Raw genomic sequence first — 17354 nt, forward strand, 5'->3', positions numbered from 1 at the left:
TACTCACGAGCTGGTAACCGAATGACACAAACTGTGCTGCCTGCCCCACCCGCCTCTCTGAAGCACACAAAGAGAAAGCCAAGATACTAGTGTAAAAAAATCTGGTAAACAGGGGCAGTTTCGGATCAGAGACGGAGTTTGATGAGAATGGGTTGAACTTATGGAGGCTGAGGAGAGAAAGAGAGCACCTACAGCCTCAGAGGGCAGCTGTAATAGGGGCACTAGCTACAAACAGCCGGAAGTCCATTGCGGTGAGGAGGGGTTTTACCAGTGTGGAGGCCAACGACCCGGAAGTTTTCCTGCTCCAGCCCGGGAACTGTTGCATTCTGGGAAAACCTCTTTGTTTTTCACAAGGACCTAGGTGGTAGGTCATCCTCTCCCTCCGTTTGCACAGACGTGCTCGCAGCCAGCGTCACAGGCCTGGAAGTGGTGGTGGCCTCCAGTGTGAGCTGCGGCTACAGCGTAGAATCTGGGGCTGTCACAGAAGTGTGTGTAGTGAAGAAGTCAGTGGGGAGGAATGACTCATGGCCATCTTGAGTTCCATAATCTTTCACGTGTATGCGCGCAGGAGCTACTTCTCGGCCTGGTTGCCCCTGGCAGGACCCCAGCCCGTGCTCCTGCCAGGAGGAGAGGTGGTTCCCCCCGCAGCGTGCTTTGTCACGCGACCAAATGGTGGGATTTCGCTCTTGGATCAATCTGAAAAGGGTTTTCTGCTGCGTGATCTTTGGGTTCCCGTGGATCCTAGGTGGTTCCCGCTCCTCCTGATCCAGGCACCTCAACAGTGCGGTCTTATGAAGCATCGGAGCCATTTGGAGTTCAGAACCAGGTCACTTTCGGGAGTGAAAGGTTCTCAGTGGTCATCTCAGTGGGACTGCCTCACGGAGGAAAAGCCAGCTCCATAAAGCTTGCCTGGTATTCTGGCTGAACCTACGTTAAAGTGCACCTTTGCGGTGGCGGGATATGTGGATGTGATTGATAAGGTGACGAACGGCGGCTGATAATGCGGCTGACGATGCAAACCAAGAAATTACCAGTGCAGTTTACTCTGAAAGTTGAGTGTGTAACCCCCAACCATGTCCGGAATTGCTGTAAGAGTTCTTTGAATGACTCTGTCGCTCTGACATGGAAAACTAAGAATGGTATGCTTATTTGGAGCGAAGCGGTAAACGCCTTCTGAGGAGCTCATTAACAGCGCTAATGAAATTCGCCACATGCCCTTCATGTTGAAGGCTTCTGGGCTGACTCTATTGACCTACCATCTGTTCTGGCATTTTATTGAGGCCAATATACAAACAAGATTCTTCTTTTAAATAGATGAACTTACTGACGTTCAAATTCCCTGTCGATGGTCTTGCCTGCCATAGTATGTGGGGCTGTAGTTGAGATAAAACACTGTCACTCAGGCAACACCAGAAAGCCATCCTGTGAAGAAATCAAGGCGACCCAGCAACAGTGTCATTTAGTTTGCAAGACTGTTGTAAGTAATAGATTGCACTGTAAAAAAGCACTGCAAAAGACTTCTCAAATGTACCTGCTTTTATTTATAGAGATTTGTTTAGACATTTGTGGATTTACAGAACTGGCAGGTGGCACGGGTTTGAAAATCACAGCTGTTAATTATTCACAGTATGGAATACGTGTTGCAGACCATGGTAGCTGACATGAAACCGGGCTAAGATTTCCTGTTCATTTCTCCGTCTACTGTACAAAACTTAGTTTATTTTTCCCAAGAATAAATCACACAGTTACTTAGGATTTTAAAAATAAGTGGAAGGAGAAGTACTCTGGGTTTTTCTTCAGTCCTGCCTTAAAGGGTCCCATTTGTGTCCCCTACTGGCTAAATCAGCTGTCGATCACCTGATGTGGGTGCTCAGAAGGGCATCTGATTTCTTTCACATTGAAACTTCGAGCATTCAAGCAAGCAAACAATCAAACAGATTCAAGAGCTAGTAATCCTGGGCCTAACCCATGGCAGTGGACCACTTTGCTATGTCCCTGAGAGTACATTTCTTTGACTGTATGGTGGCAACATTGTAGTCAACTGTGAAAAATAAAAGTCTCCTGCATAGTGCTCAGTCTCTGCAGACACAATGTCAGAATTTAATGAGACAGGAGAGTGATGTGAGATGTTTTCAACCATTGGTTTCATATGGCTATTTCCTTTAGGAGTGTGATGGAGTATGGGACTAATCTTGAGTTTCATTTTGGTTTTCACTTTTGAAAAAAAAAAAAAGGTGTATGCTCTTGAGGAATGGGAAGATGAGTCAAAAATGTCTGAGAAGTTTAAGCAGGAGAGGGATTTCTTGCCAGTCTTGTCCTCAACTTCTGATACTTGAAGAGAATTCTTCAGCCAAGGACTAGGAGAGACTGGAGGAGAAGCATTACTCGGCTGTGGGACCCCCAACCTTGTGACGTAAGCCTTTCAGTGATGCCAATACCCAAGCAGGATTCCAGGCTCACAATGAAGGAGGGAACCCGCGCTCTGCTCCTTGAACAGAGATGGAAAGAGATGACCGCAGTGCTCAGGCAGAAGGGAGGTGTGTACAAGGTGACTGGCCAGTCCTGGATGTTCTCAGGAGCCAGCAGGGTCTTCACACATCAGTGAGGACAGGGACCTAAAGGGGCAGGGCATTTGAGAGACCTCAGTTGTAACATTATTGAAGACAATACTGTGTTTCCCTCGGCGGATTCTACTGGAAAGCTTTTAAACTAGGGAGTGTGTGAAAAAAGCACTGCGGGGCTCTTGAACTGAAAAACCACCGATGTGCTCACAAATCACGTTATTTATAGGGAGGCAGGCTAGGCCGAGTTTGTTTTGCAGTGGACATCTGTTAGTTTTAGCTCTCAGCTAAGCCAGTCAGTTATTTTTACAAACCCTGCACAATTGCTTCAGTGGTAGACCCATAGTCTCGGGGTGAAAAACTTCTGCTTTTTAGGTGTTGGAGAATGGTTTGTTTTCTGATCTGGTGTTCTTGTGGCAATTTTTGTGGGGACAGAGTGGAATCGATGCAGTTATCTGAAGTAGACACAAGCAAAGTCAAGCCTAGTGTAAGGACTTTGGAGCCTTGACTCAAGCTGCAGCCGAAACCAGCGGCTTCCCTGAGCTTTCCAGTTATTTCAGCTAATAACATCCTCTTTTTGTCTAAGTCTGTTGCTGTTGCTGTGCCACTTGAATTCAATAGTGCAAAGTTATAATACTGTTCAACGTATTTACTGTTCCACTTGACAGTGAGTAAATGACCTAAGCCCATTTCCTTAGAATGATTAAATGAGATCTTTTAACACACGTTATATCTTTGATTCCAGTGTATTTGTGAACGCTCTCACTTGACACAGAATCTCCTATTGGCATTCGAGGAGCCTGGGTTAGGGGCTGACCACCAGGATTCTGATCTTAACCCTGTTATTTACGAGCTGCATAGCCTGGAGAAAGTCGCTTAGTCCCTGTGGGGCCTGGTTGTTTCATATAGAGCCCTGGACACATAAACGGTTGGTTCAGTAACTTAAGCATTGTACCAATTCAAATGATGAAGAACTTAATGACACTGGATTTGAAGTCCGAACTTGGTTCATGTCACCTGTTCTTTGACCTTCTGAAAATCCCTCACTGATCATGAGCCTAAAAGCTGAGAAACCTAGGCTGTGGCTATTATTACTCTTGTTTGGTTAGTTGGTTTTATGTTATTTATTTATTTGAGACAAAGTTTCTCTGTGTAACCTTCATTGCCCTGAAACTCACTCTGTAGACCAGGCTGGCCTCTGACTCACAGAGATCCACCTGCCTCTGCCTGCAGAGTGCTGGGATTAAAGGCGTGTGCCAACTCCTCAGGTGGCTGTTTCACCGTTTTTAACAGTACAATGTAATTGCCATTCTTGTAAAGTTTCCGTCTCTTGTGGTGAATCCCAGGTTCCCTGGCTACTGTGAAATGTGATGGTGTCCGAAGCACCATTAAAGTGGTGGCGCTTGGCAGAAAGCAAAAGAGTAAACAGACATTTTATCATAAACCAGTTCCAGAGCTGACTATTCGAAGCCCCTGACTCTGTGATTTTATACTATTTCCAATGTGATAGAAATGTCTAAGCTTAAGAATCACTGCTCAAAAAGTCTCAGTAATTCAGTGTTGGTTGTGAATCCAGCAACTACTTTTTCATCAAAATATGTGAGTGTTTGTGTATGGGTTTTTTTTGTCTTGTTTTTTGTTTTGTTTTCTTTGCATGTATGTCTGTGAGCCTCATGCATGCAATACCCACAGAAGCCAGAAGAGGATATTGGACTGGATCACCTGGGAATGGAATTACAGGCAGTTGTAAACCACCACATGGATGCCGGGAACTGAGCCTCTGTCCTCCAGCAGAGCATCCAGTGCTCTTAACTTCAGAACCACCTCTCCAGCCCCAGCAACTACTTCTTACAGTAAAATATATTAAGGGACTGGGGTGACAGCTCAGTCAGTAAAAGGTATCTTCATACAAGCACGAGGACCTGAGTTGGGACCTAGTACCTTTTAAAAACCTGGCATGGCAGCCGTCATCAGTAAGCCAATACTATGGTGGGAAGAAATAGGGTCAGATGGATCCCTTGAGCTTAATGGCCAGCCAGTCTAGCTGAATTGATGGGGGTCCCTGTCTTAAAAAATAAAATGGGAGACATTGAGGAATAAACCTGATACCAATCTCTGGCCTATACACACACAATCTCTGGCCTATAAATATATGAATTTATGTGTGTACATAAATTTATGAATTTATGTACACACATAAATTCATATATAAATTCACACATACAGTGAACATACACACCACACAGACAAATAAAAGATCATAAGCATTGTTAAGAATTTTACACACACACACACACACACGTACATATAATAAAACAGTAACACTGGAATGCTATAGAGATTCTCTAGTTTGATCCATGTATTCATAAGTAACATATTCCCCATTTTCTTGATGTTTCTGGATCTTAGAGATTTTCTTAACACCGTGTACTCTATAAAAAGTAAAATAGTTAAAATTAAAAACTAGGTTTTAATTTCTGTGACACATAGTGTTAACTGTCAGTTGATGGAACCAAAAAGGTCCTAGGAGACAGATTTATGGGTGTTGTTATAAAGAAATAAAATGCCAAACTCTTCGGTTTTACCAGTGAAGACTCAGGAGCTAGCTGCTGGGGTGAAAACTTGTTAGCTCAGACAGGCAGAGAAAGCACCTAGTTGACTTCCTACTCAGCTCATGGAAAAAGGCTCCAAGGAAAAAGCCAAAAACTAAAAGCTTGCTAGCTCAACTGACAGCTCAGGAGGAAAAAACCAAAAGCTCACCCAATAGCCCAGGAGGAAAAAGCCAAAATTAAAAGCCAAAAAGTTCTTTCTTTCTTCTCCACACTGTCTTAAATACTCTTCTCTCAAAGTCTCCCCTTTCTACTTAATCCCTGTCAGGGGGTTACTTGCTTTGCCTCTTGACCTAGAGTTAATTTTATTAAATCCTGTGTATGGAAAGCTCTTGGATTAAAGGCATGTGATAGGGTTGAGCCATACCAGACAAGAAACGGGTTTTTATAGTTCACAATCTCGGGGTTCACAATGGAATCACATACCCTGCAATATCAGAGATTATCTTAATTATCCTAGCTGAGGTGGAAAGGCCTGCCCACCCTAGGCTGAATATTCCCTTATTGGGTCCCTGGATATTATGAGTGGAGAGGGAAACTGGGTAGATGCAGGCATGTGTTGTCCCCTGCTTCTTGACTATGGGTGTGATGTGACTAGTTTCATCAACTCTCTGCCATGATGACTTCTCTGCTATGGTGGAAATGTGAGCAGAAACAAACCCTCTCTACCTTAAGTTGCTTTTGCCAGACTGCTTTACCACATAATTGGGAAAAGGAATGAAAACAGATTCTTTCCTTTTTCTCTACCAGCATTTCAACAGGAGACTGATGTGAGTGCTCCTAGACTTGAGATATGTGCCTGAGGTTTGTATTAGCTATATATATACACACACACACACACTGGTAGTTATGAAACAGCTGATATAAAGGAGCATGCTATTCCAGGGTACACAGCGGTGCAGAAGAAGGACCAAAGCCACACATGAGAGGCAAGGAGTAGAGAGAAAGCATGACTACTTAAAATGAAAAACAAGGCAGAATGAGTAAATGGTCAAGGATGGATATTTTATATCATTTTGGTGGCGTCTAGGACGTGGAAGTAATCTCTAGTTATCCAATATTTTCACTCCAGGAGGATTCAGGCCTGGGAATCTTGGCTTGTTGTGTAAGCTAAGGGCCATGCTGAGCCTGTCTGGCTTGGTTTGTTTCTACATGGTTCTGAGGGAAAGCCTTGCTATCCCCCTCTGAGTGCAAGGCAGGCAGTATTTCCAGATTATCATAACCCTGTAAGTTGTCAAAGCATCACAAAACACAGCAAATAAAAAATGCAGTTAGTACGTTAGGGAAACATGCTATATGCTTGAAGAAAGAAAAGTCATTGTTCTCTGCAGTTTAGTGAAGGTGGCCAAGGGGACACTGCTTGTCCTCTTGCTGAGTCAGTGACTAAAATTGTCAGCTGAGAAAGAAAGCAGCCTAAGATTTACTGACTGCTGATTCCGTAATCTAATTTGTAAGTATGAAGAGGATAAAAAGCACTAAGTCACTCGCCCTGTCAGGGTGATCCTGTTAGAGCAAGTTTTGTGGCCTAGAAGGTGGGTGTGGGAATGTTTGTTCTGCTGTTTCTGTTACCAGCCTTGAGAACGGTCCCACAGCTGAAGTAATAAACTCCCACATATATGTCACTCTTTTTAGGATGGAGTCTATGCAAATAATTGACCTTTTAAGTGGTAAGAAAAACAAATCTCTGACTCCAGTTCTTATTCATTTAAAACAAAGTTGTTTACTAATAAAAAAAAGTCATACTGAAAAATAACACTACAAGGTTCTTTTCTGCTATATACCAGATTTCTAGGCTTTGTACTATTTTCTTATACATCAATATGAAACTCTTAATAGGTGTACATTTAAGAATTAACAAATCATCAAGCAAACTTATTATTTCTAAAAGGCAACTGGTACATCACCCAACTTGTCTGAAAAAATTATTCCATCTACATAAAATTTATTTATGTCTTCACATTTGGATTTAATTGTAATCATTAAAGATGCCATTTAATTCCACATATTATTTTTGTTTCTGTAATGAGAAAGCCTATTTAACTAGCAGAATGGCAAAAAATGCTCTTTCGAGTAGTTAATAATTACTGCGGGAAATATTAATCAACATGCCACATAAATGGATCTGAATAAAATCTTTTAATAATTTTCAAGGATCATTTACTTTTATGAAAGTATTATATGTCCGTGGGGTGTTTTTGTCTCATACAAATAACAAAGTAGTAAATGTCATGCTTTTAATGCAAGTATTTTTTTTTTCCTGCAATACTCTTCTTGAGACAGAGTGTCGGAAAAAGAAAATGAGTCAGATGACCTGAGCTAATGCCTCCTTGTAAACAGCTGAGCTGTCTTAAGCAGATTAAATTCTTTGGAAGTCAGTTTCTTCTTTTTAAAATGTATGCATATTTTAATGTCAGTGTGAGGATTAAGTAGCCTCACTTATGCAGAAGTGCCCTGTTACTCTCACTAATGTGGAAAATGTAGTGACTCTGTGAGGTTTTTGCAAGATTTCAGCTTCCGGATGATAAGATCCCTTATTTTTCTGTGTAATCATCGTTATGTCTTAGTATCCTGCCTTGCACGCCCTAGATAGGTTTACATGTATTACTGATCTTGTCTTTGGTGTTTCAGTCTGTCAGGGGTCTGGAACTTACATCTCACATTTCATAATAGACCAAAAGAACCTTTTAATGAAGAAGTAGGCTTACTATCTCAATTAGAGTCCACACTAAGACTTGAAGAAGGGGACTTCTACCCACCAAGGCCATGCTCTTTTCTCAAGGTCATCTGTGTGATAGGTGGAAGGGCTCTTCTAGATCCTCTTTCCAATGATTTCCACGTACAGGGGGAAGAAAAAAGAGAAAACCTGGAAACGGGGCTGTCTGGATCGTGGGCATGAGGAAATGTTTGTTCTGGAGAACAGGGTAACTTGGGGCAAAAATGGGAGGTGCTCCTTGGCTCAATGTGTGTCTTTCCCTTACTGTGTCTGGGACATCCTTCCTGCGCTCAGACCTAGCAGACTTGTATTGTACAACGTGATTCCGCATGGTCTTCCAAATGCCAAGGCAGAGCTAGTTGAAAAGGAGTGCCTGCAGATTCCATCTAAGACCCTCTCTCTGCTATAGTGTCTCTAGTGCAGTGGTGCACACCTATCAGGCACTTTGAGTGGGCTCGCAAGCATGAGACTGACGAAGGAACCTCAAGTTTAGTCTTCACGAATGTTATAGCAGAGTTACAAAAGGCGAAAGGGAAGGGACAATGTCACTGGAGTTGTTGAGTTTAGTTCTAGGTCAGCACTAATGGTGAAGAGTGGTAATCCCAGCGCTCCTGAAAGTCGGGCTACGTAGGTGTAGGTGCCGGTGTGGCAGGGAGTCATCTGGGTAAGTGAGGAGAGAGAGAAAAGGTGGAATCAGAGTTTTCTTACTGCATTGAACATGATGGGAAAGTTTGCATGCCACCTTCAGAAAACTTCACCATCTGCTTCACTTCCCAACATAACCATCAATAATGTAATTGCTCTGTGAATTTCAAGACGCATTTTTGCCTCCAAGATGATAATAAATAAGTGAAATTTCCTCATAGTTCCTTTAAAAACATGTATGGTCATGTCTTGTTACTCAGTAGGTCAGTAGAGGGGATCATCCTTCTATACAAAGTCAACTTACCAAAGGCACCATCATGACCACATTCTCCTACATAAGAGGTAGATGGGATCCTCCATCTCATTATGTGCCACAGGGACTTGCTTCAGAAGAACTTAATATGTCACAAATACCTAACATAGACTCATTTCTATTTCTACTAAGATGTTTTTTTCCTTGAGCCTTCAAAAATATCAGCTGTTTGTCTGTAGAGGAATTTAGAACATGGCTCTTCTGGCAAGAGATCACATCCAAGACCTTTTAGGTCTGTGTTATCTGGTTGGAATATAAACACGCCTTTAATTCAGGAGACAGAAGCAAACAGATCTCTGAGTTCGAGGCCAGCCTGGTAGAGAGCAAGTTTCAGGTAAAGAAAAGCTTAGGTCCAGGAGTCATGGTACATGCCTTTAATCCCAGACAATGAAGGTAAAGTTAGTTTGTAGAAGGAAGCACCCATATGTGAAAGTTATGCCTAATTGAGTGGCGGGAACAGTGACAAAAAAGACTTGACAGAATAGGATACACCCAACTCTCATGAGAGGAGTGAGGAAAGGGAAGCTGCTTACGAGACAATGAGAGAAAGAGAAGGCAGTTTTACCAGGACAGTAATAGAGAGACAGGTTGCAGATAGAGAACTTAGGTGAAGACTGAATAAGCCAGAGAATGAGAAAGAGCCAGGAGATGAGAGCAGAATGCTTGAGTTAGTTTGAGTCCAAGAAGAGCAATTCAGAGGCCTAGAGAGAAACAAGATTGAATAAGTTAGTTCAGAGAGGAATTTGAGTCAGAACAGCCGAGTTGAACCAGCCAGCCCAGAACTCAGAAAGAACAAGAAGGATGAGCTTATTAAGCAGTAAGTCTCAGAGGCTGAAAAACATTCTAGGCCAAGGTAAGGAGGATAGAAGATTCTAGGACTAGGCCTAGGTTAGCAGGAGGCTGTAAGCTCCAAGATGACAAGTGAAACAGGGGAATAAAAGTTCCTTTTACGTTTGTCTGATTTTGGCTTGCAGGGTGTGCTAGTTGAACAAATAGCCTCATTCCATAATGGGAATGCTGCCTGTCTCATGCAGTGCAATGATACTTTTCTTGTCCCAGCACTGATGCAAGCTGGATATTAACAAGTGTGTCCTTTTTATTTTTTGTGTGCGTGCGTGCGTGTGTGTGTGTGTGTGTGTGTGTGAGAGAGAGAGAGAGAGAGAGAGAGAGATGAGACTGAAAGAGAAATGTGTCTCATGATGTCGCTAGGTAACAAAATATAACTGGAAGTGTTCACTCTGCAGGCAGGCTCTCTCTTTTTCTTATTTATATTCAAAGACTTCAACTATGCATGTTGACAAGAGCAAGAGGTCCAGCACAGGTCCAGAGTCTGCCACACAATGAGGGTGGAGCTTTGGCAGGTAGACTTTTGTGTCTTTCAATTATAAGGACAATGAAGACTCCTAAAAGAATTCAGAAAGGAAATGTTCCTCATTTACTCAGACTGCAAACATTTCTCCAGTGTGTACTGTGTGTGTGAAGCACAGTGGCAGGACGTTGGGGAGCGTGGAAGGTGTTACACCCAGTTCGCGAGCCCCCAAAAGACAGGAATCGACTCCATTGCAAAACACATGAGGGTCTTTTTATTGTAAATTACAAGCTGCAGCTTGGGCCCACAACACCCACTGCTGAAGCGGTGGGAGCTGAGCGCGCTCAGGTTAGTTGGGTGATATATAGATTCTGGTCCCTCCCAGCATGCCCAAGGCAGGGGCAATTCCTGCCTGGCAAGCATCTATTGGTCAAAATGCTACATTTTGAATTGATTGGCTATAGCAAGGTCCCCAGACCATAATGACCTGGTGTCCCTCCCTAGAGGGATGGGACAGTTTCCTAGCAATTTATCTCTAGTGGGTGGGGAAAGAATGCAGTAAGGTGGTCCTTCCCCTGAGGGCATTACTAGACTTCTCCACCCACCTACTTCAGGTCTTAATAATAGCTGCTAATTTATCTTTTGGTCTCTCAGAAGGTAAGATGTAGACCTAGTAGGAGGGGCCAAGCAGGGGAGTTGGTAGTGAATATGTAACACTGCATTGTAGAAGACTCAAAGAATTAATACAAATCTTACATTAAAGCATAAAACAAACCCCAGCTCGGCCTTGCTCAGTCATTCTGGAAAGGAATCCTGCAGCTTGCTTTCGCAGCTAAGAGTTTGCTGGTGGCTTTGGATAAGCTACTGAAAGCTTGGTGTTTTGTAGCTATTTATATACTTTACTCCTTTTTTTTTTTTTTTAACTTAGAAGACACCAACACCTTTGTTGGTTCTTAAAAAAGGAGCACAAATGGCTTTATTTTAAATTTCAGCCATCGTGAAAACATACTGCAGTCAATTCTATACTGTTCCTCTACTTAACCACAGAAACCCTGAGTTGACAGAGGGTTGACTATTTAATAGTTATATCTGTTACACTGACATTGATCTGAGAGGGCTATAGCTCTAAATTGAAAAAAAAAAAAAAAAGATAATTAAGCCTTTAGCCAAAGTAGTATGGCCAAGAACATAGTAAATTCAGCTAGAAGCTCCAAACTAGAAGTTACATTTGATGTTAATAATCCTTGCCTCTACAGCTCGCACAGGTCAGGTTGCTGCTTTCTGGATTGTGTGTGCGGTCTTCTTACTCTGGGACATTTGATGACACACATCCTGTCAACTGTGTAAGGCACAGTGGTTATGATTTTTTTTTTTTCTAGAGAAAGGAGATTTCAGTGACCGATTTTACAAACACAGAGGTGTGCAGACATTCAGCCCATTGTGACAGGGCCTTCCAAAGCATCAGGCTTTTCCCTCACAGTGCTATCAGGCACACTGTAGTTGTGACACCTACAGCTAGCTCACTGGAGAAGCGCTTTCCTGCAGATGCCTGGGGAGTGACCTAGCATGCCTCTTCCCTCCAGAGTTTCATCCATGTCCTCTGGCACTGCTGTCACCTACCTCTAACACTCCTAAAATGAAGCACACAGTAAAAAGCCTTTCTCCTTCCCCTTGGCAACATCCTTGCTGCCTTTCCTACCTCAAAATGGCAATTTTTACAAACCAGTGTGTAAATTCGTATTACAGATTGGGAAACCCAGCCTCAGAGTCTGTGGTTCCTGGCACTGCTTCCCACAGTCCCCAGTGCTTTGTCTGACATTTTCTGTACCACACCACCCTAGCTAGCTAGCTCAAAGGCTCTCAGGAAGTCCAAAACTGTTCGGAAACTTTTGCTCATGTTAGTTATTTGCTCAGGAAAGTCAAAGTTCACACTAAAATGGTCAGTAAAGAGTGACCTGCCCTTCAAGAAAGCAGGATATTGATTATTAAGCTGTAGAAATCAGGCAGGATAGCATTAGGATGAATGAATATGCAAATGAAATTGGCTAAGGCAATGTGAGTTTGGTTCTTTACTTCAAACAATGCACACGTGTGAGTTCCAAGTGAATAAAATACTCAAAGTGAAAAAATAAATAAAAATATAGATGTCGGAGAATTCTCGTCTCTAAAAAAAAAAAAAATTCAAGTTACAAAGATGACCAAAGTCAAAAATTACAATTCAAACTTTATCCATAGGCCAAGTGTGCTGACACATGCCTGTCTTTGATCCAAACACTTGAAAGGCAGAGTTACGTAGATCTCTGTGAAATTCAAGGCTATCCAGGTCTGCATAGTCAGTTCCAGAAGAGCCAGGACTAGGCAGAGAGACCCTACTGCAAAAAAACAAATGATGATGATAAATAAAAATGTACTACTAAAGATGAAATAAACACCTTAAAGACAAACCATAAATATAATGTTAAGTGAAAAAAAAAATCATCAGTTTGCAAAATTCTGGCATGGCAGCATTTACTGAGTTAAAAAAGACATGAATGGTACAGTATAATGTTTTCCATAGATTATCATTGAAAGGTAAAATTATAAAGTAAAGCTGAAATACTGTATATACAAATCAGAATTAGCTTAGTAGAAAATGAATAGGGCCTTAGACCATGACAAATGGCCTTTGCCATGTTAATTAACTCTCTTTTTTTGTTTGCTTTTTTGCTTGCTTGCTTATTTTTTTTTTTTAAACAGGTCTCACTATGTAGCTCTGGCTCTCCTGGAACTCACTATGTAGACCAGGCTGGCCTTGAACCCACAGAAATTTTCCTGTCTCTACCTCCTAAGTGCTTGGATTAAAGGCATGCACTGGCATACCTGGCAGTACTTTATTTCTTAACGAAGTTACGAGCATGTCTGGACTCCATCATGATAGCTTTGCTAATTAGAGGGAAGGCACACGAATATGAATAGCTTTTACTGAGAACATTGTAAATACTGGATAATGTGCTGTTTTAGTTGCATTATTCATTTCATCCTCAAGCTAGTCCTCTTGGTATAGGCTCACGCCTCACAAAGAAAATATTTTATTTACATTCTGTAATGCATCCCACACCAGCAGTGTTAGGATAAAATATTAATGTAGCAGGCAACCAGAGACGTTGTTCCTAGTCCAGCCTGTGGCATTGGACTGAACATGTTACATAAACTTTTTTGGGTCTCTGCTTTCTCATTTATAGCAGTGAGTTAAATATGTACACGGGCTCTTTTTATAACTATTTTGTGAGCTACATTATTGACCTTAACAACTGCATTATCTCCCAGAAATGTTTATTTAAAACATAAACTAAACAGAGGAGGGCATGATTCTTGAGAATTTGTCACACGGAAGTAGTGACTTGGAGGCAGCTGGTGACTGGAATGAGCCGTAGATTGAGAGTCTAACATGATGAAATATGTCTGCTGAAAAATACGTCTGTGTGTGTGTCAGAGAGAGGGAGGAGGAGAGTTATTAGATAGAGCAAAATATCCAGTCCTACACAAACTCACCAAGATTCTAATTAGGCAGATTTTGTCCTGTCAGGCGCTTTTGTTGCTCTCTGTTATTGCACTGTAAAGCTGAATTATCTGGGGCTGTACTTGGAGACTTACAATGGCTAGCCTATCTTTTTTAAAAAGGAAATGAAATTGAAAGGACTTTATTAGCAGGACCATATCTCCACAAAGCAAGAAATCACTCTATAATATTCTTTAAAAGAGCCAACTAATCTCTTCCAGAGGTTATTTCTTGTCTCATCTTTCAACCTCTGCTCCTTTTAGTAGAACACAATTTTGTGGCACATTTGTGAGAGTGTGTTCTTCTGCAGAAATTTTCATGAGGGAAACATCTGTCTGTCAGAATCTCGGAGGTTATTTAAAGATAAAATACTTTTCTATACAACCAGGGGGGAAATGCTGGCAAATTCTTGCTCAAATGGCTCTTCTTCCTTTAGATTTCTGGTATGCCACAGAAGCAGCTATTAACACATTATCACTCCCCAAATAGACTAGTGGCAACACAACTCAGTAAAAAGAAACAAAGAACTGATGTAGCAAAGAACCATTCTCTGGAAACTCACCCTCTGCAGAGCGAGAAACACTGCTTCCTTCTCTTGTATCGCAGCAAAGATTTACTTGGGTTGCTAAGGTGGCTGAGCAGGTGAACACACTTGCTACTCTTGTAGAGGACCAGAGTTTGGTTCCCAGCATCCTCATCATCTGGCTCACAGCCACCCGTGATTCGGCTTTAGTGGATCCAGTATTCTTTTCTGACACCCTCCATCACCTATGAATGTATGCGCACGCGCGCGCACACACACACACACACACACACACACACACATTTTTAATTATTAAAAAAAAAACAAGTTAAAGAAGTAATTTTAATTTATTTTAAAATCAGGAATTAAAATTTAACATTAAATAAAAAGGGATATACTGAAGTGAAGAAATAGGTCTTAAAATCAGGGATAAGAAAACCAAACCGAGAAAGCAGTCATATTAATATCAACTAAAATATAGCTTAAGGCCATAAGTATTAAGTTACTCATAAACAAAAGAGCACAGAATCTAGTAATTTCTTACAGAGGTAAGACAGGGATAAGGGGAAACTATCATGTTTAACATTTTCATGTTTCACTCTGGTGTCCATTTTTATTAGGATTGTCTTTCTATTAGAAGATTGTCTTTTCAATTGTTAGGTCATTTGGCTTCACCCCCCCTCTGTTTTCTTTTGCAAATTAACTACAAAAAGGATTCCTCATTTCTGTGTTTGTGTTTTTTTAATAAATATTTTATCAGAGAGTATTCTGGTGAAATCTTGTGCTTTGTGAGTTAGTGTCAACTAATTTTGTTTTGTAACTGTTTCATGGATATATGATTATAAGGTGTATTTTTGTTTGTTGAAGGCGAAGCTGTAAGAATGCCTTCTGACAAAGAATGTTTTTCTTAGCGTATTTGCTCACATCTTCTCCAGCCACACTTTTCTTACATATGTTTTATTATAAAAGACCAACAAAAGGAAAACTCAGGTGCTTTCACTCCCAAGCAGAGGGGTGCAGGTATGAACTCCAAGTCAATAGAGAACAGTGAGTAATCAGAGGGGGTGGGCCAGGCTTGGGTAATTCAAACTGCAAAGCACCATAACTAACAAATCAGGGAGAGGGAAGGCGAAAGGGAGGGGGGAGAGAAAACCATAGAAAAGTAGACACTCGGGATCCATTTATTATTGGTCAGTTTTTGACACTTCTACTAAATATAAATGGAGAATAAAAAGAAGCCAAAAGAAAGAGCAATGAGATAGGTAATAATTATCAAAATAATGTGGGAAAGAACAAAGCTAGCATGCCAATTCACTCTCTATTCAGAGGAATTTCTGTGTGGATTAAAAACTAATCACGTAGTAAATCAATAGAAGCGCTGAGAAGATGGTTCCCAGACTATTTACCACCCCAGGCTAACACGCTTTTCCAAAGCAGAGAACTCAGACTAAAAGATAAACAGATTCATTGACAGTTTTTTTTTTCTACATAGAAATTTACAAATTACATAGAAATTGTCATGTAAATTTAGAGCTCAAAACTTCATTAAAGCCAGGGAGTGGTGGTGCCTGCCTTTAATCCCAGCACTGAGGAGGCAGAGGCAGGTGGATCTCTGTGAGTTGGAGGCCAGCCTGGTCTATAGACTGAGTTCCAGGACAGCTGAGGTTACACAAAGAAACCCTGTCTTGAAAAATAAAAACAAAACAACAGAAAAACAAAAGATTTGTTCCCCCAACCCCAACAATGGGCAAAGAACAGATGGCAGTTCTCTGTTCATTCTGGCTTGATGCCCGGCTTGGTGGCCAAGGCTGTTTTATGCCTAGGACTCAAAAATCAAATCCAGGCATTGTGGCACAAGAGGAGGAAGACTGAGACCTGCAGACCACCATGCCATCCACAGACCTGCCCTTGTGCTCATGGCATAGGCAGGCCATAGACACATGCTTGCCACCACACCATGCAGCATGGAGGAACGATGTCACTCAAGGGCTCAGTACATGGTGGTCAGATGGGAAAGAGAAGTGGAGCAAATAGTCACTAGGGTTTTCCTGTGTGAAGACGTTTCAGGACAAGACTGGAAAGAAGTGTAGTCTCTAAGACTCTGGTTTAGTTTAAAAATCCCACTAGGAAGGGCTGAATAATGCACTGGGTAGATCGGAGGAAACCGCAGAGAGAAAATGACGTCACTTAAGTTTACGTGGAAGCAGAGAATGACTTCACCCAGCGGAGGAATGAGAAAGAGATAGAGATAGTGTAGGCTTTGGTTATAAAACACCTCCTTTATTTAGGGTTCTTAAATGCTTCTCCCTCTCTTCCAACCCACTGACCAGAGGTAGGGGACGGAAGGAAGGTTATTAGGAAAAGGGGGGTGTGGACCTTTTCAGACGTAATAAGTTCCTTGGGGACGATTCCCCTCTTCGTTGTCTGGATACCAGCAGCCCTGACAAATAGCCAACATCATGAGTCAGCAGCAGCACGATTCAGCAGAAACAGCAGGACTCAGCCGGAGTGCCAGGACAAGTTCTCTGGAATGTTTCTCTCTGAGAAGTGAACCTTACAAAGCATAGTGACGCAAAAGCGTTGTCTCCCTGTCTGTGGGCTTCTCTTTATCCCTTCTTCGAGTCTACACATGGCTGTTTTTCCAGCCCCTTGCACGAGACAGCTTCCTGCAAAACATCACCCTCCCTCTCAAGGATCTGTTTTCAGCTGACCAAGATCATGTGTCCTCTCAGGAGTTTGTTTTCAACTGAGGATGAACTAAAAACATTTCCGTATCCCACATTTGGGACCAAAACAAAACAAAACAAAAATCACATAAAAGAACCCCAAACTTTCATTACAAGATAGACAGAGATAGAGATAAATAGAGACAGATGATAGATAGATGGATAGGTAGAACAGGGGAGAGAGTGAGAGAGAGAGAGATGAGATGAGAGAGAGACAGGAGGTGGAGGTAGAGACCCCAACTGCCAGTAAATGCCTGAGCAGTAGGGTGAAAACATGGCGAGCAGTGGGTACCGCTCTAGGGACCTACTGGGACCTGACAGTCTAGCATCTTGGTTACCATGACCTTGGGAGAAACAGCATGGGTGCCACAGAGGTGAGGGTGGAGTAGGGTACTTGGGCAGAGACACACTGGTACT

Source organism: Psammomys obesus, unplaced genomic scaffold (assembly GCF_907164565.1).
Source record: "Psammomys obesus unplaced genomic scaffold, mPsaObe1.curated_primary_1811, whole genome shotgun sequence".
Lineage (NCBI taxonomy): Eukaryota > Metazoa > Chordata > Mammalia > Rodentia > Muridae > Psammomys > Psammomys obesus.